General features: G+C 39.2%; 1 pseudogene; it reads right to left on the bottom strand.

The window, feature by feature from the left end:
- Positions 1–6,202: 6,202 nt before the first annotated feature.
- LOC149161654 (RING-H2 finger protein ATL2 pseudogene) lies at positions 6,203–6,724 on the bottom strand (annotated as a pseudogene).
- Between the last annotated feature and the right edge of the window lie 18,225 nt (positions 6,725–24,949).

The raw sequence follows: 24,949 nt of genomic DNA, 5'->3' as shown, positions 1-24,949 counted from the left end.
TTTACAAAGTTATATGGCCATCTTCTATCGTATGTCCTAGAAATTTGATTTTGGTTTGGAACAATTCCATCTTCTTTTTGCTTAAAACTAAACCACTTATTTTTACAACTTGAGCAAAAGTGTGGATATGTCTAAAATGTTCATCTATGGTGTTGGAGAAAATTAACACGTCATCTATATACATAATTAGCCATTCAAAGTAGGGCTTAAAAATTTGATCCATTACCTTCTGGAACTTAGATGGTGCATGCTTTAATCCAAAAGGCATTACATTCCATTCATAGTGCCCTGCTGGAATGCTGAAAGCAGTTTTGAATCTGTGTTTTTCTTTGATAGCAACTTGCCAAAAACCAGACTTCATGTCGAATCTTGACAATACTTTGGCTCCTATAATTTTTGCAATTAAGCTTCCTTTATGTGGAATAGGATAGGTATCATCTGCTAAAACAGAGTTTAGAGGTTTATAATTTATAACAAGTCTGGGCACTTCCCTGATATGTTCTGAATGCTTATTTACATAAAATCCACAGCCATTCCACGGACTGTAGGATTCTCTGATGAGTCATTTTTGCAGAAGACCGGAGATTTATTTTTTGTAGAGATTTCTATAGTCTTTGTTCAGGGGAATTGCCCTACTCTTACAAGGTTTTCCTTCATATTTTTCTTTGAAAGGCAATTCTACTATCTGTTGCTTTTTGTGCCAGAAAGCCTTTGGGTTTTTTGAACAACACTCAGTTTCCAGGTGCTTTCTTAGTTCTGCAATTTTTTGTATGATTCTGGGAAGTTGGAGTTGTTCTTTGATTCTGATTGAAGATTTAAAGTCTTTCAATTCTTCAATCTTTTTCTCTAACAGTTCTACTTCCTGCATTGTTTGTACCATTGTGGAAATTCTAGGAGTAGAAATATATGGTAAGGTCAATGTTTCTAGAAATCCTTTATGATTTGGTACTGAAATGAAAAATCTTGCTTTGCCATCAGGCAATCTGGCTGACCCATGGGGTTCAACTGCTGCTAGAAACACATTTCCCAATATGCAGTCTATGGGAATTTCTCCTACTGCAAATTTTAACTTCATACATTATTTTTCGAAACAGATGGTGGCAATAGGAACTTCATACCTGAAAGTCTGAGTTCCAATTCCAGTTACTTGTCGAGGAGCCACCTTCCAATATTTAGATGGGAAAATCTTTTTGTTAATAAAATTGATATCCGCGCTTGAATCAATCAACGTTCTCAAAGTGAACTTTTCTCCTGGGATATCAATAACAACACGTGATCCTGCCGATATTAGATTGTCATTATTTTCATTTCTCCAAATCCCATTCCATAATAGGATTTATCTTCATATATCTCTAAATTATCATTCTTAATAGACTCCTTCTTGTTTTCTATATGAGGGACTGTGTTTTTAGACTAGCAACTTATTTTTTGAGATGGTATATTTCCGTGTTGACTTCTCCCAAGGTTAAGGACCTTGGCTTGGTATGCTCCTTGTTTCTTTGAAAAGATCTGATGTTCTTTTCATGGGAAGCATCTACAAATAGGGATTTAGCCTGATTATTCTTCGAACTACTGCTACCCTATTCTTTGTGCATTATTTCTAGAAAAGCTTCTAGCAGATTTTCTTTCATTTCTCCATTTGCCAAAATTTTGATCCTGGACAAAACCTTTGACTCATCGTCTTCAATGGTGTGTGCCATACATATTTTTTCTTTTTCCTTATTTGACCTGAGTTCGGTCTCTTCTTCTAAATTGAGGATTGATTCTGACTCTGAATTATTGCAATTGCAATATTCAGATTTTGTACATTCACATTGTTGTATATTTACATGCTCAATGCTGGAATCAGAATTATAGGAAGTAATTCTTATTGTTTCTGAAGTGTTGCAGTAGTCATTTTTCATTAAATGCACTTCTTCTTTGAAGGTGATTCCAGGATGTCTTCTTGTCTCTCTCTGGGATCTTCGTGAGGCAGCTTCTTGTGATTTCTTTCCTCTATTCATCTTAGATTCTTTACCTTTAGGACACTTATTTGTTGTATGTCCCTTTTGGCCACATAACCAACATAATATTCCATCCTGTCTTTGTGTTTTAAGATGGATATATTTTGGCTCATAATAATGAGTTTTAGGGACATATATGTAAGATCCTTTCTTGTGCTAGTTTGTTCTGTAAGCACAGACCTTTGAATTTTTTGTAGGCTGCCTCTGGGCCTTTTTGCTGCTTTTCTTACTCTTTCTTCTCTGAACAATTGGATCATCAATTGCAAGCCCATACTTACTGCAAATTGATTTGTTGTCTGGCAGTCTTGACAAATTTTGCATTGATTTGTTCACCCTCATGCTGGTGCAAAGTCCTACCAGTGCTTTGGTGATATTGCAATAAATTTCACCCCAAGTGTATGCTTCAAAAGAATTCTGGAAGACTTCTTGCCTCTGGATATACTCAACGAATTTAGAAGGTAGAGCAGCAAGATAGACCTGCTTCCATAATGCATTTTGGCTTTCTTTTACTTCATAAATTCGTTGTGTCCAGTCACGATGAAAGTCTTCATATTGGGACATTTTTTTACACTTGAGGTTCATCAGTACCATCTCATGCTTGTTAGCAATCTCAATTGTAGCTCCACACCAGTGCTCAAGAATAAAGGAGGTGAGGGCTCCTATCATATTTCTTTGTGGAGTACCATCTTCATTGTAGATGACATCACCTTCTTTGTCCTTAACTACTTCTGCTTCCATTTCTGTAATAAGTGCAGGAGATGATTCAACATCCCACCATCTTTGCAATGTACCGGTAAAACATTGTATGATTGTTTTATAGGCTTCAACTTCTGTTTTGCCCCGCATACACATAAGTTTATATTCAGTAAACATTTGATCAATCATTTGCCTGAGTTGCCCAGTGCTGAGATTGTCAATGTTCCATTCTTTGTAAGAGACAATTTGAAAGGTGCAAGCTTCTGGAAGTTTACCCTTACCAACTAGGTCAGGGGCTGGATATATGGAAAATTGACTTGAGAGGGGCTCATAGATGGGAAGTAAATTCTTTTCACAAGACTGAGGATATTCGTTTTTAGTGAAATCTTCTAAAAATAATGAGTAGGAGACTTTTGGTGAACTGTTGGGAGATTGTTCATGCAGTTTTGGCTTTTCTTTTGGGAATAAATAGGGAAATTTTTCTACTTGCTTGACGGTATGTTGGATATTTACATGGTAGCTAATAATCATAGAAGAAGGAATGCACTCATCTTTGGGTGCTATGGAAAGGTTTTCAATTTTCTCAGCCAATTCTCCCATAAGACTGTTAGTATTTTTGAATTCAAAATCTATTTTTTTTATATGCTTTCTATTCGAACAGAGGATTCTATAACGAATCCTTTCAAAGAAAAAAATAATAATTTACATTGTTCAGATTATTATTTACATCTTTTATAGCAACATGTAAGGAATCAAAACAATCCTTATGGTCCTGGAATTTGATCATATTCATTTCTAACCCTTTAAGAGGAGTATTTGTCCAATTAATCTCCTCACCGACTTTCTGTATTCGTTCATCTATGCCTAGTGCGAATTCATCTGTGGGGACCAAAGGAATAGCTTTTGTTGCATTACTAGACTCACCTAACAATATTCCTTTGAAAGGTGGAAAAGTGGTGGTAATGTCTATCTTGGTGCCATCATGGCTGGTCCATGAATGTTTTTGCGTAGAAGATACCTCTACGTCTGCCATGTGAACTTCTTTCCCTTCTTCCATTTCCTTCCAACTGTAAAATGAAATCTAGGAATATGTATCTTCCATATACTGCTTCCATTGTAAAGATAGATTTCTTTTCTTAGCACCTGGTGTGCTCATATCAGGTGCTCATATCAAATGCTTTTGATGTGGGATGGGTGTATAAATCCCAATTTAACATTCTTTTCATCCATTCGGGGTCAATTTTATATTTTGGACATCCATCCATTAATGAGAAGAACTTATATATTTATGGAATAGAAGGTTTTTTGCAGTCTTCACGGATATGGTTTTCAAATCTAGATTGTGGATAATAAATACTTTAAAATTGTTTTTGTTTCATTGAGGGTTTTTTTAGTAAGGTAACATGTTATTTGTTTAATGTTTATAGGATATGGTTTTCAAATCTAGATTGCAGATAATAAATACTTTTAAATTGTTTTTGTTTTTTTTAGTTAGGTAACATGTTATTTGTTAAAGGTTTAGAGGAATTTGTTAGGAGTGAGTCTCTCTCTTCCACATAGTATGGTCTTCTTTAAATAATAGTGACTAGTCAATTTAAATTTATAAATAAAAACTAGACATAACTAGTGTCCCACTACTAATTTGACAACTAAATTAAATATAGAAATGTGAAAACATAATTATAGATTTAAAAATACAAATATTGGTTGATTTAGAGAATAATCATGACATTACATACGAAGACAATGAAAATATATCAACATCGTTGACTTTAACTATATCATCAAAAATTATCAGCATAGTTAAGAATTTTATCGGCATAAACAATTGTTAACTATATGATCAATATGCTGAATGGTGCTGTATGCTTGTCTTTTTATGTTTCCATTTTGTTCATTTTGATACTTGACGGTCCGATGACGATCTCTTATAAATCCTTTGGCTATCTATTTCATGATATGCTTTATACTCTATCGGCCATCTCCAGGAGTATTTCTTATAAATCCTTTGGCTATCTATTTCATGATATGCTTTATACTCTATCGGCCATCTCCAGGAGTATTTCTATATGCAGATCTATCTGAATATTTTGTATATATACCCTCAATATAAAATAAATGATTTTCTTTCTGAAAAAAATTCGCAAAATCATCAGTACAAGAAATTCAAAATTCATATAGTGTAATTCATGTTAGTGAACGAAATGACAATATGACAGGTCTAAAATATCATCGTTTCCCACCGGTGTCATCAATTTCATGGTTTCAGGCTGCCCAGAACGATCACTTCTTGTGTCTGGTGTTCGGTAGATTCCTATACAAAGGACTGCAATCACTTTTTCCGTATACGAAGGACTGCAACAATCCTTTTGTAAGGACGACGGACGGTTTCTTTGTTCATCATACAATGTAAAGTGATGAAAGCATTGGTGGCCTTTTTTTTAATGGATGACATCGGTGTTGAAATAGCTTTCCGGATTATATAATTTTGTCCAGAATTAGATTGGAATTTGTGAAGATCAAATCTCCAAACGTAATTATTGGACCAAGGTCATGCTAAAACATTTGAATTTATGAAGGCAAAACCTCCAGACATTCTATTAAACCAAGGTTATGATGTTTCACCAAGGTTATGCTAAAACATCATTAAAATTTGTGAAGATCAAATCTCCTCACATGATTATTAGACCAAGGTCATGATAAAACATCTGAATTTATAAAGACTAAATCTCCACACATAACTATTCATTATTAGACCAAGGTCATGATAGAACATCTGAATTTATAAAGACTAAATCTCCAAACATAACTATTAAACCAAGGTCATGATCATCAGTGACATATCTGTATGTATCTATGTATCATGGACATACCTGTGCCTACGTGTCAGTGACATACCTGTATCTATGTATCCGTACACTGTAGTAACATGGTTCAGTAGATACATGATTCACACTCTACTGGCCCTACCTGGGATAGTTATTTTGGGCATGCATTTAGCAGAATAATCTTTTTTTTCTATATATGTTGGAATAACTGTCATATCTAATCACCACTTTTCGAATATGGGATTAATCTTCGCATTGGGATAGTATAAGATAGTTATAATAATTTGGAAATTTACTAATAAGAACTACCGATTTTAGTGTAATAACCAACCTTAACATGATATCAGTGCCATTAAAATTAAAACAGACAGAATCTTGGACTAACCGCTCCACCTTTGAAAATCGAACTCCTCGTAAGCGACTACTGCTAACCGTTTGGCGAATAAGACTGATGGCCTTTCCTGGACGACGAGAAGCCATCCGGCTTTTGGGCATTTCAATGCCAATCTGAGAAATTATTAATAGTCATCCATCCCAGGTTGCCTCGTCCATGTCTGCATTCATCTGTTTGTGCCGAGATTCCCAACAAAATATAATAGTTCGGTTTTGCAGGTTATATTCTTTTCCAGAGCTTACAGTTTCCCCTTCCCGTTAATTCAGATTGTCATGGAAACGCTAAGTAACTGATCCAGGGAATGTGACCAAAAACTGCTCTATTCTAACAGATTCCAGAACTCTCTGTTTGGGCTGGGCGCCGGTTCTGCAAACGGGACAAGTGGAGTGAGAACGAAACCACGTGTCAATACAGTTAACATGAAAAGTATGGCTGCAATTGGGCAGAAGCCGACCTTTCTCATTTTCCTCGAATTCGCACAGGCACACTTCGCAGTCCAGACCATCCGTGAAATTGTGCGGTTTATAGAGAAACATGGGCAGGGTCCCTAATATTTCAGAATCCAACCCCACATTGCACAAACTAGCCGGTCCTTGTGTGGAAAAATGAAATCGTTGACGTCTCCGTCTGGAAAATCTGGCAGGCTGTCTCCAAATCCATCTGGCATAAACCTGCAGCAAAATGACGAGCGAAACCACAAGAATAAGAACTATTAAGGCCAATATGATGATTCTGACATTTATGGTATATCTTGGCTTGCGGTATTCCTGATGGGTTACATCAAAAGAATCATCGGAGTTCATTGCTTAATCCTGAAATTCTCCTCTATGGCATTGAAGCCACAGAAATTTTCTTTCAGATGGTGCTGGTCTGGGAGAAGGTACAAAACTCGGCCCTAACCCACACTAATTCTAGAAATAACCACAGATCGTTCCTTCTCACGTACCCTCGTTGATTGAGGGTGGAATTTGTCCAAATGGGCAGTGCCTGCCATGACTGTATGAACCGAAAAATGACAGTCCGACCCGATCATGCACCTATGTTTCGGCTTTTGACTTAAGCGCGAAGATGGCTGCTTATGTTCACAAACAAAAATTGGAAAATGTGGTACCGTTTGACATTAAGAGTCGAGGTTTTATTTTATTTTGAGTCCTGTGGACAACAAGGAAAGGCCAACAAAATTGGGAAAATATGAGTACCTCTTGACATCGGGAGGATTTATTTTATTTTGAAATCGTTCAACTTTCTCTAAATTTGTTCAGTCACCAGGTTCAATACCTCTTGACGTCAAGAGGTTTTATTTTATTTTGAATCTGGTTACCCCTCTCCAAATTTGTTTCTCTAAATTTGTTCAATCACCGGGTTCAATACCTCTTGACATCAGGAGGTTTTGTTTTATTTTGAATCTGGTTACCCTTCTCCAAATTTGTTCAGACCCTAGGTTCCATGTATGAACCTTACTCTCCACCGTCGCGTCTAATTGAAGTCCATTTCTTAAGATGCGGCAAAAAAGTTAGGTAAGTCTGCTCATGTTGTGACCTTCCTACGTGTCCCCAAAGGCGTTGTCTACCCAGCGTCAAATTTGATAGGAGGGTGGTAATTTTTTTGTTTTTCAATTTGGTAGCGTCAAATTTGATAGGAGGGTGGTAATTTTATTGTTTTTCAGTTTGGTAGTAGGAGTGTATGATAGTTTTTTTTGGAAAAAACATTTAACACCATCAAAAAAATTTTGAACTTTCAAAATCTTAATTCCAAAAATCTTAAATCTTTATTATTGTAACTAGGATTTCCAAAATATTCTACCCAATTTTACTAAAATCTTGCCAAAATTTTCCTAAACTACGGCTACCGAAATACATGGGATGGACTTTCTGAATTCACCATTTTTTAGAAAATTTACGCGGAGAGAATCTTAGGGGAGGGACTGGCGACGCTGATTTAATAAAACCAGCTATTACAGAGACTTAATAAAACCATGATTTCGCGCACCGTGGAGCTGATTTCGCCGAACTGGATTTCGCGGAGCTATTACAAGACTTAATAAAACCCAAGTGCCGAGCTATTACAGAGACTTAATAAAACCAAAGTGCCGAGACCTGGATTTGCGACGCGGCCTAAACCAAAGTGCCGAGACTTGGAGCTGATTTCGCCGAACTGGATTTGGCGGAGCTATTACAAGACTTAATAAAACCCAAGTGCCGAGCTATTACAGAGACTTGATAAAACCAAAGTGCCGAGACCTGGATTTGCGACCGCGGCCTAAACCAAAGTGCCGAGACTTGGAGCTGATTTCGCCGAAGTGGATTTCGCGGAGCTATTACAAGACTTAATAAAACCCAAGTGCCGAGCTATTACAGAGACTTAATAAAACCAAAGTGCCGAGACCTGGATTTGCGACCGCGGCCTAAACCAAAGTGCCAAGACTTGGAGCTGATTTCGCCGAACTGGATTTCGCGGAGACATTACAAGACTTAATAAAACCCAAGTGCCGAGCTATTACAGAGACTTAATAAAACCAAAGTGCCGAGACCTGGATTTGCGACCGCGGCCTAAACCAAAGTGCCGAGACTTGGAGCTGATTTCGGCAACCTGGATTTCGCGGAGCTATTACAAGACTTAACAAAACCAAAGTGCCGAGACCTGGATTTGCGGCCGCGGCCTAAACCAAAGTGCCGAGACTTGTATTTGCGACCGCGTCGGCCTAAAACAAAGTGCCGAGACTAGGATTTGCGACCGCGTCGGCCTAAAACAAAGTGCCGAGACCTAGATTTGCGACCGCGGCGCTGATTTCGCAGACCTGGACCGCGGCCTGGATTTGCGACAGCGGCGCTGATTTCGCAGACCTGGATTTCGCGGAGCTATTACGGAGACCTAATAAAAGTATTCGATTAGGGAAAAAAAAAAAAAAACAAAGGTAAAAAGTAAAAGCTTGGAGCATCTAAATCTTGCAAATACATTCACATGAAACTGCCTCATTTACCAAGTAAAAACAAAGGTTTATACTAATTTACATTCATGCGGAATAACAAATAGTGAAACACTCACCAAGTAAAAACAAAGGATATCATTCATGCTGAATAACAAATAGTGAAACACTCACCAAGTAAAAACAAAGGATAGCTTGGAGCATCATAAATAAAACTTAGGATTGATTTCTAAATCTTGCAAATACATTCACATGAGACATTCACATGAGTCTGAGGCTCATTCACCAATTAAAAACAAAGGTTTAAACTGATTTACATTCATGCGGGATAAAAAATAGTGAAACACTCACCAAGTAAAAACAAAGGTTTACACTGATTTACATTCATGCGAAATAACAAACAGTAAAACACTGTTGTTCACCAAGTAAAAACAAAGGTTTATATTGATTTACATTCATACGGAATAACAAACAGTAAAACACTCACCAAGTAAAAACAAAGGCTTACTAATTTACATTCATGCGGAATGTTTTTCACCAAGTAAAAACAAAGGTGTATACTGATTTACATTCATGCGGAATAACAAACAGTAAAACACTTACCAAGTAAAAACAAAGGTTTACTTATTTACATTCATGCGGAATAACAAATAGTGAAACATTGTTGTTTTTACGGGCCCACCAAAATTCGCTCCACCATTTTCTCCTCGCTCATTCACCAAGTAAAAACAAAGGTTTATACTTATTTACATTCACCTCGAATAACAAATAGTAAAATGAGTGTTATTTTCATGCGCCCACCAAAATTTGCTCGACCATTTTCAGGTTTATACTTATTTACATTCACCTGGCATAACAAACAGTAACTATTGTTTTCACGCCCACACCAAAATTTGCTCCACCATTTTCTCCTCAGACTTGAGTTTTCTTTCTCTCCAACTCACTTACTCTCTAACCTGTCAAAATGAATTTTACATTCATATTTAACTTAACATACAATTTTACATTTAATTCATGGCAGAGGAAAAATAATCAATATGATGTTGTTGTTGAGTATGATCAGAATCGGGCAAGTGTTCCTAGAGTGTGGGCAATATTCGCTGAATGAATGCTTGCCCATATCTATTTACCAAAGTACATTAAGTGCTTTAAATTCCTTGCTGCGTTTCAGAATGGTTCGCGCCTCGCTTCAGTCCTTCCATCTTCAAAGAATGCTTGCCCATATCTATTTACCAAAGTACATTAAGTGCTTTAAATTCCTTGTTGTGTTTCGGAATGGTTCACGGCTCGCTTCAGTCCTTCCATCTTCAAACAGAGATGCAACCTGCAAAAATACGTCTCACAAGTATGGTTGCTGTCAAGCTGTTTATTGCGGTGGTTGGGATTATTATTTCCAACACTCCCCCATAATCACAATTGCCGCCATTGATAATTTCCAAACTGTTTCTGAGATAAACAAAACTTTCACATGCCAATGGCTTTGTGAAGATATCAGAAAATGTTTCTCTGACCTACAGTGCTGCAACGCAATTTCATCATTATTAATCAATTCTCTAATAAAATGATATTTAGCATCAATATGCTTAGTCCTCTTGTGGAAGACAAAATTCTTTCACAATGCAATTGTTGAGGCGTTGTCACAGAAAATAGTTGTCGCTCCCTCTTGGTCATGACGAAGATCCCTCAACATCCTTCTCATCCAAACTGTTAGGATCTGCAGTCCTTATGCGCGCGCTCCAGCTTGAAGTGCGAGCTCGACCTTAGCACGCGAAGGCGTTATGTTATAATGAAGTGCGTAGGAGGGAAGAGCGATGAGTTTTTATATGCGTGGAGGCATGGGTTAAAACTTATGGAGGTCGACCTCTGACTTGAAGCAAGCCGACGGGGTATTGCAATGAAGTGTGGGTGCGTTAAGGCATGAAGGATGAGTCAGCCGGGTAGGCTAACTCGCCCTGCCACCCGTATAAACAAGACATGCGATGAGCTCATTTGGCCATCGCTCAACATGTGAAGAGGCGCAGATCTAAGAGGTGGACGCAACGAGATAAAGAGGCGCAGATTTTGGTAATGCGCCCGTTCTTGGGCAAGGCCGCACAGAGGTAGATCGCTTCTTGGTTTTGGGTGAAGGGCGCGGGCAGAGGTCGCCCGCCGATTGGAGTAAGGCGTGCACGGGTGTGGCGCCCGATTTGTGCGACGACTTGGCACGGGTTCTTGGGTGACACGCGTGAGCGCCCCCCCATCATGCAAGTGTGCACGGTGTGACTTTTGATGAAGTGTTGAGAATATGAACAGAGGTGCGATTCATGCAAGAGGTGCCCGTGTGTGGCGACTTGGAGGCGCGCCCAAGTTGGGCAAACAACACGATTGTGCGACGAGGTGAATGAAGCGTTGGTGAGTCGGGCGGAGGCACCGACGAGCTGGGCAACCGAGTTTTCCGAAGATTGTAAATTTGGCTAAGCATGAAACTTGGTGTTCCCAAGTATACTTGTAAAGATTTGTAATATTGAAAGATTGTATAATATATTCTGGCAGACTCATTGTTCAGGGAGTTTCCCCTCCCTTTATACTGTGCAATTGTGTTCTTCATGTATAATTTCTAATGTTAATGAATGTGTATGGGTGTTCATTGGTATAAAGGAAACATTAATAATACTTGGTTGCGAAACACAAACTAAGTAGGATAAGTGGTTAGGCGTAGTCGATGAACATAAGTACTGGTGAAAAGAAAGTGTTCGGTGGTGCTGCACCTCGCCTAGAGCGGTTGAAAGACTACCACTGGCTTGGGGGCGTGATAGGTGGTATCAGAGCTAGTCTGAAGACTTAGAGGAGTCTTGCAGGAAGTTGGTGGTAGTGAAGCAGGTACTTGCAGGTGAAGGAAGCTGTTTCACATAAGAGTGGAACAAGAGTTGGTTCAGGTTGCAGGCAACTTGGTGAAGCTATTGGATGGTCGAAACTAGATTGCATAGAAGAAGGAAACTGTTAGAAATGGTAGGTGAATCTCAGGTTGGGTCTAGTCACGGTGCGAAGGATGCTACTATGGCATTCATTGAAAAAGTGTTGGAGAAGATGGAGGACTTAGAAGCTTTCTGGACTAAGAAGATGGAATTGGTCGAGAGAGATCAAGAGGCCAATTCGAAGATGAAGGAAGAGCTCGACGAACTCCGGACTCAACACGAGTACACTGATCTTATGTGTACACAACTTGATATAAGGGTCAAGGAGGTTGAAGAGGCAAGTGACCAAGGTCTTGCAGAGATCGTGGGCTTGCAAAAATATCTTGACGAAGCCAGAGATGAGATCGTCGTGTTGAAGAAGGCCATGAGGCATAACTCAAGTGGAGGAGTGCCTCATGTGAAAGTCAAGGAACTGGAATCTTATGATGGTACAGGGAGTGCAAAGACTCCTGGCAACTTTCTATGGGACATGGAGCAATACTTGGAACGATTGGGTCTATCTGATGATGAGACGAAGGTCAAGGTAGCTGCTCAGTTCTTAACAAAGGATTCTAAGATGTGGTGGCGAAGGAGGATGGATCAGATTGCCAATGGTAGTGCTGGTGACATTACTTCGTGGGACGAGATGAAGAAAGCTTTGCAGACCCATTTCAGTCCTTAGGATGAAACGTGGGAAGCAAGGATGAAGTTTAAGTTCATTAAAAAGAAAGGGAACCTTTAGTCATATCAGCGGGAGTTTGCAAGTGCAGTTTTGGAACTTCCTGACATGGCGGAGAGAGACAAGGTGTTCAATTTCATTATTGGGTTGATGCCTTGGGCATGCAATGAAGTGAAGAGGCAGAGGATTAGAACACTTGAGGAGGCTTTTACTACTGTGGACAGGTTGGTGGAGCATTATGATGAGACTTCTGATGATAGGAAGAAGAAGTCCAATAAGCCAAAAGAAAAGAAGAAGGATGATGCTTCGAAATCGGATGATAATTCGAAGACGAAGAAAGCCTTGAAGTGTTGGATATGTGCTGGACCACATACGGTGAAGAACTGTCCTTCTAGACCGAAAGTGGTTGCGATTGCACAGTCTAATACGAAGAATGAAGAAGCTTATGTGGGGATGATGCAGATACTTGGTGCTGCTGCTGCTACAGAGGTGGTCTCTCGGAGGGATCCTGAGAGGAACAGGTTGGAGTATGTTCGGATGAAGGTTGGGGGTGCTGATATACTCACTATGGTGGATAGTGGGGCTACTCACAACTTCATGGGTGAAGATACTGCGAGAAGAATCAGGCTGAAATTTGTACTGGTGAAGGCACAGATGAAGACAGTCAATTCTCCTCCGGATAGTATTCTTGGTGTAGCTGAAAAGGTGGACACAACACTAGGTGAGTGGACAGGGAAAGTCGACTTCACTATAGTGTGAATTAATGACTACGAAGCTGTGCTGGGGATGGAATTCTTGAAACAATTTGATGCTATGATTGTCCCACATTTGAAGAGGCTATATATTTACGATGGAAGGGAGGATGTACCCATTGTTGTTCCAACCATTGGAGTGACAAAGCCTGATTGTAAGTTGGCAGTGATGCAAATGGAGGATGAGAAGCGAATGGAAGACATGAGTAAGTGGTTGTCTATGGTTGAGACAAAGCTTACCGAGCAATCATTGGTCATCAGGACACTTTCAGATAGTATCTTAGATTTGTCAAGAAGGCTAGAAGTGGTCGAGGATGATGATGATGATGAGGAGGTATATGTGAGGCCGAATGTTCGAGGGGAGGATCGAGTCACTTATCTACAGAGGATGGAGATAGAAAATCCTGACAGATGGATTGAGATGATTAGTGAGGGTGAGCCTTCAAGCTCTACCTCCTCCACATCTTCCTAGAGGACAAAGAAGATGGGGCTCATTGTTAGCTACTCATGGCAGTGAGTCATTAAAACAGGTTGAGCAGGTATGACAGATGGTGCAGGGATGGCTTGGCATCAAGCATCATGACATGTTGCAAATGGGATGGAATTTCCATGGACATGAGCATGGGTGAGATTCTTGGTGAGTTCGGGATGTGGCAGAATCCAAGATAGACTAGTGAAGGCATAAGGATGTTCACTCTCATGGCTTGAGTGTGGCAGTTGGATTAGTTACCCAACTAGTTCAAACATGGGGTATGGAAGTGCACAAAGAGATGCTGGCATCAGGCAGACGAGGAGGACAGTTCACAGGATGGGGACGACACATGATGGAGATGGGATTTCTAGATATGTTGCAGGGATGTTTGCAGTATGTGGAGGATTTGACATCATGGACCGAGGCTGAGACATATATTGATGATGATCTTGGTGGATGGCTACCAGGATGGTATGTTGTCGAGGGCAATAACGACTTCAGGTGGAGGAAGATGTAAGGACCTGCAGTCCTTATGCGCGTGCTCCGGCTTGAAGTGCGAGCTCGACCTTAGCACTTGAAGGCATTATGTTATAATGAAGTGCGTAGGAGGGAAGAGCAACGAGTTTTTATATGCGTGGAGGCATGGGCTAAAACTTATGGAGGCAAACCTATGACTTGAACCAAGCCGCCAGGGTATTGCAATGAAGTGTGGGCGCGTTAAGGCGTGGAGGACGAGTCGGACGGGTAGGCTAATTCGCCCTGCCACCCGTATAAACAAGACATGCGATGAGCTCATTTTTCCATCGCTCAACATGTGAAGAGGTGCAGATCAAAGAGGTGGACACAGCAAGATAAAGAGGCGCAAATTTTGGTAATGCACCTGTTCTTGGGCAAGGCCGCATGGAGGTAGATCGCTTCTTGGTTTTGGGTGAAGGGCGCGGGTAGAGGTCGCCCGCCGGTTGGAGTAAGGCATGCACGGGTGTGGTGCCCGGTTTGTGCGATGACTTGGCACGGGTTCTTGGGTGACTCGGGTGAGCACCCGCCCGTCGTACAAGTGTGCATGGTGTGACTTTTGGTGAAGTGTTGAGATTGTGAACGGAGGTGTGACTTGTGCAAGAGGCGCTCGTGTGTGGCCACTTGGAGGCGTGCCCAAGTTGGGCAAACAACACAATCGTGCGACGAGGTGAATGAAGGGTTGGTGAGTCGTGCGGCAACCATGCGAAGGCACTGACGCGCTGGGCAACCGAGTTTGCCAAAGATTGTAAATTTGGCTAAGTATGAAACTTGGTGTTCCCAAGTATACTTGTAAATCTTTGTAATATTGAAAAACTGTATAATATATTCGGGCAGACTCATTGTTCATGGAGTTGCCCCTCCCTTTATACTATGCAATTGTGTTCTTCATGTATAATTGCTAATGTTAATGAATGTGTATGGGTGTTCATTGGTATAAAAGAAACATTAATAATACTTGGTTACAAAACACAAACTAAGTAGGATAAGTGGTTAGGCGTAGTCCACGAACATAAGTACTGGTGAAAAGAAAGTGTTCGGTGGTGTCGCACCTCGCCTAGAGTGGTTGAACGACTACCGCCGGCTTGGGGGCATGACACAAACTGTTTGACACATTGTTGTTGTTGCTGCGACATATTCAGCTTGTGCTGTGACAGTGACACTATTGGCTGCTTCTTGGAGGCCCATGAAAATGGCTCCGGAACCCAAATGAAAAACATATCCTGACGTGCTCTTTCTCTCATCGACATTGCCAGCCCAATCACTATCAGTGTAACCAACAAGCCTGAAATCACTTGTTGTTGTGTACAAAACACCATATTGTTTTGTCCTATTGAAATACCTTAAAATCCTTTTCGCTGCTTGCCAATGTGTCTCCTTGGGTATCTCCATGAACCTTGACACCAAACTTATTGCATACATTATATCTGGCCTAGTGGCGGTCAAATACATCAAGTTGCGTATCATGCTTTTATATAATGTCAAATTGACATTGTTGTTGCAATCTTCTTTGCTCAACTTCAACCCTATGACAGTTGGAGTTGGTGCGGACTTGTTGTTCTGCATTTTAAACCTCTCCAAAATGTCTACCACATACTTCGCTTGAGAGATAAAAATGCCATTTTCTGTTTGCTTCACTTCTATGCCCAAAAAAAATCTTAGCAATCCCAAATTAGTCATTTCAAATTCAGTCTTCATAACTTGTTTGAAATCAGTGATGAGGAAATCATCACTGCCTGTAAAAATCAAATCATCTACATATAAGACGACAATGAGAATCTTACCTTCGCTCTCTTTGATGTAGAGAGTGGGTTCACCATCACATTTGTCGAAACCATTGTCCAACAAGTAGGCATCTATCCTATTGTACCATGCGTGTGGTGCTTTCTTTAACCCATAGAGAGCTTTCCTCAACTGATACACTTTGTCTTCTTCGCCTTCAACTTCATAACCAGGTGGTTGCGCAACATACACTTCCTCTTTCAACACTCCATTCAAGAACGTTGATTTTATGTCCATCTGATACACTTTCCATTTATGTTGCGCGGTAATCACCACAACTACATGCACTGTCTCCATCAGTGCAACTGGTGTGAAGGTCTCTGCGTAATCTCTTCCATGCTACTGCTTATATCCTTTGACAACTAGTCTTGCTTTGTGCCTTTCAATCTTTCCCTCAATGTCGCTTTTGGTCTTATAGACCCATTTCACTCCAATGACATGTTTTCCTTTCAAAAGGCTCCCTAACTCCCATGTGTCATTCCTTTCTATTGCTTCTATTTCTTCCGCCATTGCAGCAACCCACTTTTCTTCTTTGACTACATCTTCAAAATGGATTGGGTCATTTACATGACAAAACAACAAAAATAAGGAATTCAGACCAACACTACTATCAACTTCATCCTAATCATAAATTTCATTTAAATTTATGAATTTTGGTCTTCTTTTGCTTGCTGAAAATGGGCTTGACATGTCATTTGGTGTCGCACTTTGTGGTGTGCTTGGAGAAGCACTTGCTTGGCTTCGGGAAACTATCCTATTATTTATTGATGGCGTTGCTCGCTGCCTTCCTTGTTGTGCTTGAATAGGAGTAAAGGGAGTCATTGTTGAGGAATTACTTGTTGTTGTTAATTCCTCTTTGTCCTCATGTGGTATGCATGCTTTGAGATTGACTGTCTTTTGTAAACTTCCATCCCATGCTTCCTCTTCTATGAACTACACATCTCTGCTGATTATGACCTTCTTGGTTAATGGATTGTGGAGTCTGTATGCCTTGGATTCATCACTGTATCCAACAAATATACATTTCTCCCCCTTACTATACAACTTATTCCTCAACTCATCCAGGACATGTGCATAAGCCACACAACCAAAAACTCTCATGTGAATGACACTATGCTTTCTTCCACTCCATGCCTCTTCAGGAACTATGTTCTGGACGCTTTTGGTTGGACGTCTATTCATGATATACACTACACAAGCAACAGCTTCAGCCCAATAATCATTTGAAAAATGTTTTGCCTTCAACATAATCTTTGCCATTTCAATAATGGTCCTATTCTTCTTTTCTATCACACCATTTTGCCGAGGTGTATACCTTGTTGTAAATTGCTTGTGAATTCCATGCTCCCTGCAAAATTGAAGGAAACCATTTGAGATATATTCACCACCTCTGTTAGTCCTAAGGACTTTGATGTAGTGTCCACTTTGCTTCTCAACAAGAGCCTTGTATTGGCGAAAGTGCTCAAACACTTCACTTTTCTATTTTAGGAGAAAGACCCATGTCTTTCTTGTGTAGTCATCTATGAAGGTCAATACATAGTGGCTGCCACCAATTGCTGGTTTCTGCATTGGTCCACATAAATCTGAGTGGAGAATCTCCAAAGGTGCCTTTTCCCTTACTGACTTTCCTACTGGAAATATCTCTCTATGTTGCTTGCCTAGGATACATCCTTCACATAAGGTGTCTGGGTTTTCTATGAGTGGTAAACCCTTCACCATGCCTTTCCTATGCAGCAAATTCAAACCTCCAAAGTTGAGATGTCCAAATCTCAAATGCCATAACCAATTTTCATCTTTTACCTCTACTTGAAAGTTTACTTGTATGACAATTGCCTCTTTTCGTGCAGCTTCTTATGAGTTCATAGATAGTTGTGCTTGTGCACCTTCTTTCTGCAAATCTACTTTTAATTTTAATGGAAACATTCTATTGTTTTTCATCTAAACCTTTGCAACCAGCTATCTGCTTGGAGGCCTAACCAAAGTTGTGCATACATCCTTCTTGAAAAAGACATTGTAGCCCTTTTGCATGAGCTGTCCAATGCTTATGAGGTTATGTTTCCGACCAGGGACAAAGTAAACATATGAGTTGTATTTCTTCCCCCCCCTTCTTTGTTAGGATATTAACTCTTCCTTTTCCCATGACAGAGATTTTGCTATTAGTCCCTAATGTCACTTCAGATTTCACACTTTCATCTAGATTGAAAAACATTTCTATGTTTCCTAACATGTGGTTGCTACACCTTGAATCTAGATACCATATATCACTATGTTTTTCTTGTGCTACATTACAAGCTAAAAACATGCTATCATGATTCTGATTTTCTTTTGTGAAATTTACACTTGGTTTGTTACTAATGTCATATTGCTTCTTTCTACATTCATTTGCATAACGACCATACTTCTTACAGTAATGACATTGAACTTGAGATTTGTCATACCTCTAATCTTGTGCTGAATTTTACCTTGGGCCTTGACTTGGATTTTGATTGTTGCCTCTTCCACTTGAGCTTGAAGGGTTGCTTCTTCCACCTTTGTGTGGGCTTCCTCCCCTTCCTCTAGCATATGATCTTCCTCTGCCTTGACCTTGACCAAATGATACTTGTGTCTTGAAGGCATGCTCCAACGAGGAGCTTGTTGCTCTATTCAATCTATGTTCATGAGAAATCAGTGATGCATTAAGCTCATCCACTGAGAACTGTGAGAGAACCTTTGTCTCTACTATGGCCACAACAATGACATCAAACTTTGTTGGCAAACTTCTCAAAACTTTGTCAACTATTCTTCTTTCCTCAAGTGTCTCACCATGAGACCTGATTTGAGTAACCAACCCACTTACATGTGTAAAAAACGACTCTACATTCTCTGACTCTTTCATACAAAGTGTTTCAAAATCTCTCCTCAACATTTGCAGCTTTGTTGTCTTGACTTTTTCCATGCCTTGGTAGGTTGTCTGGAGGGTGTCCCATGCTTTCTTGGACTTCGTTGCTGCTGCAACCCTTGGGAAAATACTTTCATGAACTGCTTGGAAAATATAAAACAGGGCTTTTGAATCCTTCTTCTTGTTGTCCCTTAACAAATCTCTTTTTGGTTGAGATAAGGCATTATATGCTACTGCATCTGCTGGTTCTTGAAAACCATTCTCCATGAAATCCCAGATCTCTTGAGAATTAAACAAGGTCTTCATTGTAATAGCCCAATAATCATAAATTTTTCCATTAAACTGAGGTATTTGAGGATTAGTCAATCCTGTGTTTGATTTTTCCATTTCCGAGCATAAAAAAAACCTTTCTACCTACTGGGAAATGTGATAAAAACAATATTCCCTCAAAACAATTCTTACTGTTGTAAAAACACTTGTTTTTACACTAACAATATTTAACCCACTCTGATACCATGTTAGAAAAATTTACAAAATTTATGTGGAGAGAATTTTCGCGGAGGGGTAGAGGGCTATGCCTCTGGTGAAGTTGATTTCACACAACTAGCTTTGCCCACCACGAAGCTGAATTGTCGGACCTAGATTTCGACTTCATAAAACCAAAGTATTCACTTAGAACAAAAAAACAAAGGTAAAAGCTTGGAGCATCACAAATAAAACTTAGGATTGATTTTTAAATCTTGCAAATACATTCACATGAGACTGTGGCTCATTCACCATGTAAAAACAAAGGTTTACACTGATTTACATTCACGCGGAATAACAATAAAACACAGTAACTATTGTTTTCACAAGTCCACCAAGTACATCACAAATAAAACTGTTGTTTTCACTTACAACAAAAAAACAAAGGTAAAGACTTGGAACATCACAAATAAAACATAGAATTGATTTCTAAATCTTGGAAATACATTTACATGAGACTGAACTCATTCACCAAGTAAAAACAAAGGTTTATACTAGATTCACCCAAAATAACAAACAACAAAGTACAGTAACTATAAATTTTCTCGTTTTCAAACAACTTTGACACTTGTTAAACTATGGTGTATCGAAATACATGGGATGGAGTTTCTAAACTCACCATCTTTTTTGCATATATGTGTCACATTCACATGGCCAGCGGTGAAGTTAGATAAATGAAAAATGAACTCTAGCGGTGACTTCAATTAACAATACTATAGGTAGGGGTTTTAAGACAATACTTAAAACAGTGTTTGAGTTAATTGCATTAACTTAAGACGAAAAGAAACTTGTGTATAGTTTTTAAGCGGGTGTCTCAAATTTTAATGTTTCAAAATTATTGTCTTAAAAATTTGTTTCTATAAAGATGATATAGAACACATATTATTATTTTCTCTATAAAGACGGGAATTATTGTCTATTTAGAGACAATTTCATTTGTCTTTCTACAAACAATTTCATTTGTCTTTGTAAAGATGCTTTCATTTTTATCTCTTTAGAGACAATTACATTTTTGACTTTGTAGAGACAATAGTTGAGATTAAAAACATATTTCGTCTATAGAGACTATATGTCCATAATTCAAATTTGTCACATACCCCGGTAACCTCGCAGGTAAAAGTAGGGAGTTAGAATTAATTTATACAATTACCACAAGTAATTAATCAATTAACAACTCCACAAATCATCACTAACCATTAGATATAACATTCACTAATACATCAAGTAAATTGCAGTGAAAGACAATAAGTTATATATCCATTTTCATAACCGTTAACCATCCATGTGGTAGTGTTCTGACATAAGCTGTCTCATGAATCCCTGCATCCATTACTTGATATCCTTAACCATATTAAATAATCATGCACTAAGACATTATGATTGTCACAGCAAATAAAGAACCATCATCATCAAGGACCCATAAGGCAATCACATCAATCACACCATTGAACACGGATATACCCTGGAAACCCCGTAGGGTGAAAACCAGCAAACGTTTAATCTTCTTATTAAACGCTCGTGAGGGTTTTCACCCCTCACTCAATGGTTTATAAGGGATTCCATCCCTTAACCATTGTCTTAAAATCTTTACAATGAATTATTATTAAGCTATCACATAACTAGCTAACAGCTAATACAGCTTACATGTAATCTCTTATTTACATACCGCCACATGCAATAATCCTTGTGGCATAATTGTTCTAGCAAAGGACAATACTGCAATTTGGACTCCTCTGCATGGACAAATAATCCTTATCCTGCCAATATTAAACATCACGTTCCTTTGGCACCAACCGCCATCGTTTCCTGTCCATGCTGTTGACAACAAGCTTGGCAACAATATTAGATACATTATCAATAATTCATTAAACAACCTTTAAAAAGGATCTTTTATCGTCTACTCATTTGCATGAGCAAGCATGTCATAATAACAATCTTGGCAACAAGATTAGCTACAATCTTATTCAATCAATAATCAACATCTAAAGAAATCTTTTCATTAGTTTTTGCCAGTCCATATTTCCTTTTTTAAACATATAACACATTGCTTATGTTTACATACCAGGTAATAACTATTGTACTGCTCCCTTGCGCATGTATTCCTTTCACAAAGTTATTTTTCAACAGTTTCACATAGTTTTGCTAACATGCATATAACATGCATAGAACACAAACCTGAAGTATGCACTCTGTAACGAGATTTCCCAAACATAAAACGCTGCCTGCTGCAGTAATAATAGACATCCGAGGGATTGAAGGGCTGGAAATCTTGTACCAGCGGTTCATTTCAAAGTCAAAGGCGCATGAGAACTTACCGGTTTTGCAGAGGAAGAACCATGCAGGTCTCTTCTTGATCTTGATTTTCACCCATCCGGTATCTTCTCCTCCAATACTGGACGGTGCTGGCCAGAGGCAAACACAACAAGATCCTTTCTATTACGTTCTTTTGGAAGCCCACTCCATGGCTCTGCGTTTCTAATTTTCAGGTAAACTGCCGAGAGAAGCTACTTCTCATTTGGGTTTGGACTCAGCAATATTTGTCTGGTTTGGAATCTTAAAATCTCATGTGGCCCGTGGAAGGATGAAGCCGGAAAAACCTCAACCAAAGTCTCATCGAACCTCAAGGAGATGCTCGCTGCGTTTCCGAGGATGTTAGTAGAGGAAAGCAACCTCCAGGATGCGTCCATGTTGCAGAAATCGGCATGGCTCACAAGGGTAACAAACCCAACTCTGCTAACATCTATTCCTTACCATTACGTTGCAGTCATAAGTAATGGATAACAGAATCGGAAGTGGCGACCTAATGTTCAGGAAAGTAGAGTTTCCAGATTAACTGGCCCTTCTGCAACTCGTAAACAAGGATATCGTTCCGCCAATCGTTGCACCACATGAATCTGAGCACTCCCTTCCGATGCTAATCCCCCCAATCTCCAACTGCAATACCCTTTCCAACCTTTTCCTCTCATGCCCTTGCGGCCACCTTCTCATTCCGTTTTACCATCCGAGAATCGGTTCCCATGCCAAGAATCAGTTATTATGCCTGGCACCGTCGTTAAAGGTGGGTACACGGTTATTATCGTTACATGGGTTGCGGGTTCAAACCTGTGGTCGCACGTGGTTTTGCTTTGACATATAATCATCACGTTGATTGTCAGGTTTATCACCTCTTACCCACCGTCGGAAATCATCAACTATTATAGTTATCGCGTTGTTCCATTTCTCGTGAAGTTTGGCTACCCGCCACTCTACATTGGTCTATTCACATGTAACCGTTCGGTTCTGACCGCTTGACCCACCACGAGTTTGGTGTTTGTCAGTCATGATATAATTTGCGAAAATTCCCCTCAATTAGTTTTCCGCACATCGTGATGCCATCCATGACACGTTTCCTTTTATCATGATCCTCTGCCTATCATTTCAATTCCGATATCCAAATTCAAGAATTAGTTCCGAGTGTTAAGGATCAGCTCCGATACTAAGTAATTATTCATAACTGTTAGTTATGATGAGTTACCCGGTAGGGATGTTACATACTCCCCCCCTTAACAGGAACACCGTCTTCGGTGTTCATCTTTCATTGGAACTTTAGACTTTACTCATGGTATTACCATCTAAACCACACCAAATGTGATACTTTCTCTTTGAAATCAACGATTCCATTCCAAGAAAAGACGACAAACAAAATAGTAACGATATAGACATAAGAAATATCATCAGTTATAAGCATCAATAGTTGCAAAAATATGCAACTTCTAATCGCCACCACTTCCCTTATTCATTTATGATAACAATTCTCTGTGTTAACTTACCATTACTTACCATCTATTCTTGAAAATCATGAATACCTTCATGTAGACATTTAATAGTGGTTGGACAACTCTTCAACCTTCCATGGTAAGTAACTCCTGTAATATATGACTAACAATTCAATCACATTAGTCACTATATTTTGAGTCAAATGAGATACTTTTGACTAGCAATCAATTGTGCAATGTTAGATGCTTCTAAATCACAGTACTTTTACAAGTACTTAAAGAGCACTAATACTAATCATCAAATGATAAATTACTGTTCCACGTGCATACTGAACGAATTCTCACTAAAGACATCCGCAAAGTACTTCGAGAAGTACCAAAAGAGCACCTAGCTCTCTAAACATCAAAATAGTCAATCACTACATTAAGCAAAAACTGTCTTAGCTCTCACTAAGATGTTCACAAAATTAATAATACAATAAAGGAATTAAAATTCCCAATTACTCCTTATTGAGCACTAAGCTCGTTTCTTGTTAAATGTGCATAACATATTTTACACAACCATATGTAAAATTCATTTTTAACGTAACATATAGCTGATTAGTTAATTCCTTTAGCCATGAAACCACAATGGACTAAAGAATTCCCAACCCATGGGAACTGGTTTCCATAACCAAACCGAGTCATTTTCACATCCAGACAGTTTCTTCGATAGAGACCTTACCAGGTCTAACATAGAATCCCACTGGCCAACCAGCTCAAAAATTCTAGGGAGAGGAGATCTGGGCAGACAAGTACCATCAACCCTTCCGGGCAGGTAGCTGCCATCAACCCAACTCCGGGCAGACAAGTACCATCAACCCCTCCGGGCAGGTAATTTCCATCAACCCAACTCCGGGCAGACAAGTACCATCAACCCCTCCGGGCAGGTATTGCCATCAACCCAAGCACTTGCAGGTCCTACTCGACCGCAATTACACTGGTCTCGCCAATAAACGTTATCTGATCCTAACCAGACATAGCGTACACAGGAAAATTCTTTTCCTCTTATGCCATCTGATCCTAACCAGACATAGCATGAATATTTTCTCTTTTAATACTCTTTCTCAAAGTAATTTACACAATGAACCATATGAACATTATCATTAGCACAACAGACATGCATGTATACCATGCATTTACACTTAACCCCAACATGGGTCCACAACATCAAGATTGATGGGAAACATATACATCATACACGTTGTATGCATGCAAATTTTCCAAATAACATAATTCATGCATTTCATATAACATCATTCTTTCTCATTTATAATTGTATTTCACATTGCAACAATTTATGTGATGAGTTTTCTTGTTGCCGTTAAGCTACCACTACTTAATCTCATCAGCAACGTTAGTTATAAATATGCATCAGTTAACACATATTCCATTTCCAAGAATGTTCATGCATACAATATTGTCATGTATAAAAGCATATGCAAATACTCATTAATGTATAAATGTCAACAACAGTTGAGTTAATACTCTCAGCATTCCCAATTTTGCCATAGTCTGTTGTTCCAATTCAAATCATCATTAATGGAGTATTATCTTACGTTTACTATGGCTAGCTTTAGTCATGCATTGTTAGTGTAATTAAACATAATCTCTCTAACATACAAAGATCATAACTCTATATCATAATGACTAATCTTTGTGCATACCATTGCTTATCATATAAGCCTTTCACTAGCATACTACCATCATCACATACAACAAACCACACACCTCTTTCTTAAAGGAAGTCATTTTAATCCTCATTTCTCTATCC

This window comes from Pinus tabuliformis, chromosome 5_2 (genome assembly GCF_031772625.1).
Source record: "Pinus tabuliformis cultivar Carrire ecotype Pingquan chromosome 5_2, CPIR1, whole genome shotgun sequence".
NCBI lineage: Eukaryota > Viridiplantae > Streptophyta > Pinopsida > Pinales > Pinaceae > Pinus > Pinus tabuliformis.
Note: the sequence above shows the minus strand (reverse complement) of the source record. Positions and strands in the feature narration are given on the sequence as shown.